The sequence below is a fragment of the Sinocyclocheilus grahami genome, unplaced genomic scaffold (genome assembly GCF_001515645.1).
Source record: "Sinocyclocheilus grahami isolate Dianchi unplaced genomic scaffold, SAMN03320097.WGS_v1.1 scaffold414.1, whole genome shotgun sequence".
Classification (NCBI taxonomy): Eukaryota; Metazoa; Chordata; class Actinopteri; order Cypriniformes; family Cyprinidae; genus Sinocyclocheilus; species Sinocyclocheilus grahami.
This window is the reverse complement of record NW_015505593.1, coordinates 497663-501778: the sequence shown is the minus strand read 5'-3', so window position 1 is coordinate 501778 and position 4116 is coordinate 497663.

The following is a 4116-nucleotide window of genomic DNA, read 5'->3' as shown; positions in this document are numbered from 1 at the left end:
CCCCAAAAAAAGTCCCAAATGTCCCCACAAAAAAAAGGGGGGGGGGGGGGGGGTAGTCCAGTTCAAAACCAAGTTTCCGCATTGTTTCCCCCTGCAGTGTCTCAACGACTGTCTGCTAGTCACATAATGTCGAGGATACTTTCCTTTGCATAATCCGGGAAGAGCGATCACAGTAGAGTGCGGATGATAAGCACACTTTTGCCGCTGATAAAACAATAAATCGCCACGGGAGTCTTCAAGAGGAGCTCCACGAGGTATACTCAATGCCTCCCGGCTGCCGCCGCGATCTTGCCATGGGTGATGCGCGTCTACGGGATCAGAATCCCGCCTAAAGTATTGCAGTTTGCATTAATATTTAAATTTTGTGCAATATGATTTTAAAACGTGTTTAAAGTTTTGATTCATGCTGATTATTTAAAAAAATGTGTTATAATTTTTTTGATTTACGCTTATTATTGTTTAATCCGTGACCATTGTCTGCAATTCTGAAAACTTTGCTTTCATTTTTAAATCTTGTGCAATATATTTTTTACTTGCGTTTTTTAATTTTGTTTTCATGCTTGTTCTTTTTTTATCCATGACTGCAATACTTTAGGCGGGATTCTGATCCCATAGTTCTTTTGTGTTTGTGTCGCAAGTTCAGTAACGCAGGTAGTGACGATTCTCTCCGGCCAATCCGTGATCAGCAGAGTTTACACGTCACGTTTTGGTAACGGTAAGGTTCACTTGGAACCCCAACCGAAGTGGTACTAAAAAAAGTACAAGGTACTGTACCCAGTGGAAAACCCCCCAAAAGTGAACCGTACCGAGCCGCACCGTGCGGTACCATGCAGTGGAAAAGCGCCATTAGAGCAGAGTTGGCTCGAGTATCAGTCACGCTCAGTGTTGCCAAGTCCGCGGTTTTCCCACGGAATTCGGCTACTTTAACACTTGCTGCATTTTGTAGTTTTGGGCTAGTTTTGAGTAGCAGTTAGGCGGGTTTTGTTGTGAAAACCTGGCAACCCTGGTCACGTTTATTGACAGTGTAAAGCCGCCTTTCCACTGCACACAACGAATGACAGCCGTTGGACCGGAAGTCTAATGCGGAATTTTCGGATCCGATTTGAGCCTCGGATGCGTTCAAATATTTGAACTTGAGCGACTACACCGTATGCAACACGCTGACCGGATGTGATGTATTCCAAAGTTGTCAAATCAAATCAGTGTGTGCAAGTTGAGAATTATAATTCCTTTGGTTTATCACATTTTATTTTGTTTTAAAACTAAAATATGGTGAAATTAGACAAATTTGGGGGGTGTGGGGGTGCATGTCCTAAAAGGTTGAAAACCCTTGGTGTACTGTACTCTATATGAAGTGCTTTCAAGGACACAGCTCAGGGCAGGCAATAGTATGACAAAATAAATAAATTTAATAATAAATAAATAAATTGGTCAAGTACTAGGCTTAGGCCTAATTTATGTCTATTTATTTATATGAAATTAACTTAAAAATGTTTTTCAAGAAACACATAACAATCCAAGAAGGTAAATCCTTTCCTGAACTAAAGAGATGCACTACACGCTGCAAGGAGTTTCACTGCCCGTTCTGCAGTTCTGCTTTGTTTCAACCAACAAAGTTGAGCAAAGTGAAATACCATTTGGAGAGCCATTTTAAACATGCAGTTCTCCATGAAGGTAACATTTGCAAACATTCTTTTGGGAAATGCAATGTAAAGATTAATTCAATTTGAGCAATGAATCCAAACAACTGCATTTATGTTTTGTTTTTGTTAACCTGATTCAGATTTTGGGTATTCATAATTTACACTGATGACCATCGTAATAATACTACAGTTTATTGTTCTTATATTTTAGGGTATACCATTCACAGATGTGGATTAGATTGCCGACCAAAGTGGCATTACCACTGCATCCACTGTAATTCCATGCTGCTACGTAAACTGGACTTCATGAAGCATCTGTCTTTTTGCAAGGGTAAGCACCCTGCCACAGCCACCACCATTCCAGCTCCAAGTACTTCCACCATCACCATCCCAGCTCCAAGTACTTCCACCATTCCAGCTCCTAGTACTTCCACCATCCCAGCTCCAACTACTTCCACCATCCCAGCTCCAACTACTTCCACCATCTCAGCTCCAACTACTTCCACCATCCCAGCTCCAACTACCTCCACCATCCCAGCTCCAACTACCTCCACCATCCCAGCTCCAACTACCTCCACCATCCCAGCTCCAACTACTTCCACCATCTCAGCTCCAACAACCTTCACTGTGCCAGCCGCCCCAAGTACGCAAATACAAAGGGTCCGTGTGAAGCAAGTAGTGCGTAAAAATGGTCTCATATGCCAGCTTAGCATGAACAGAATTAATTAAAAAAGGCACATAGAAAGGAAACACACAGGAAAACATAAGGACATTACAGCAAGTTCACACCTTCCAAATGAATGCATGGATCCAGAGAATGGAGTTTATACTGTTCACAAATCTTTTCACAGGGCCACTACACCTCTGCACGTTCAAAATAAAGTCTCGAAAAATTATCTGCTGAGTGCCAGGTGAACATGGATTTGGCATGGAGAAGTGGGTTGAAAGCACATCAATGCGTACACCTTAAATCATTAACTTACTGCACATCTTATGTCTCCTCTCCTGTACTTAGTGAGGAAACACTTAATGAGATGGTGAACTGCCGGTGTTTTGGCGAGGATAAAAAGAAGGTCTGCCTTGATCTGCAAAACCTTGCGAATGCCAACCATATACCTCTGTCTGTATATTCCCAAATTGGAATCCCTCAGTCCAAAAAATACATATCCGTTTATGAGCCGACTGTTTCATATTACAGTCGTTTAGGAAGAGTCATGGCACATGGCACACGACTTAGGAAGAGTCATATGACACAAAAAATAATTTGTGGCACTGTCCTTGTGCAAGGACGAAGAGATCATGCCAACACAAGTACATTGCAAAATGGCACTTATTTCAGACTCACCGTGAGCTGTTCAGGAAAGTTTGGTGCACTGAGGAGGTGGAATTTCAAACATCAACAGAGGATGGAGGCCATCATGATGAGGTTGAGCTGGGAAACATTCCATATCCACCAAAAGATGACCAAAAGTTCAAAGCCATGGTTGAGTATATTTTGAAGTTCAAAAATTACCTGCTGTTCTGCCAGAACATTTACGGCATCCATTATTGGAAAAAGAATACCCAAGGCACATCATCCCACTGGAGATTTGCTGTGCTTTCATTAATCATTGAATGTGTTGAAAACCGTACTGTAAATCTTGCCATCAATGCAAAACCCTCTACTGTTACCAAGAGTGGAAAGATGGCCTACACAATTTTAATGACCGGATAATCCTTGATCTCTCTTTATGCTTAACCATAAGGAACAAGCTACAGGTATTTTTTTTTTTTTTTATTTAAGTATAACCTGTGAATGAATCTTTTTAAAGGGTAAATATATTAAATTTAAACAGAACATTTTCTGTATTTTCACTATAATGCTTCTCCCTTAGGTGCATACTGCAGTGAGCAGAGTGGAAGAATATTTAGAATTGACTACAGGGGTACAGTTTCCCTCAGCTAATACAGTTCTTCATGGGTATCTTCATTTTGAAGCACTCACTGATCATGATTATCAGTATTCCTGTGTAAATTGTGGTGATCATCCACCAGTGGTCATCATGGACCTCCATAAAAAGGTAGCCTTCCATTTGTCAGGTTGTGACACTGTCACACAAGGGACAAGTTTTAACCGCTCTATTTATTACAGTGATGTTGTGTATTTATGGAGTTTTAATTGGTTTACATGTTCTTAAGTCCATTTTATGCCTCTTATCCGTTTTAGTGGGTGTGTATGTCTTTAAGAACTGTATGGTTGGCCTCAGGTGTCTTGTCTTTTTCCTCTGCTCTTAGAAATTACACTCAGTCTTGGGTTTTTGAAGTCAAAAGAAATACACTTTATTTCAACAATGAGAATAAAGTGGAGAATCTCTGCAGAGAACATCTCCAGAACTTCTTTGTATCTTCCTTTTTATACATTTGGATTTGGAGGCGTGGGGTAAATATTCCATACAGTTTTTCCACACATAGAATGGTTCCTTTGTGCATACCC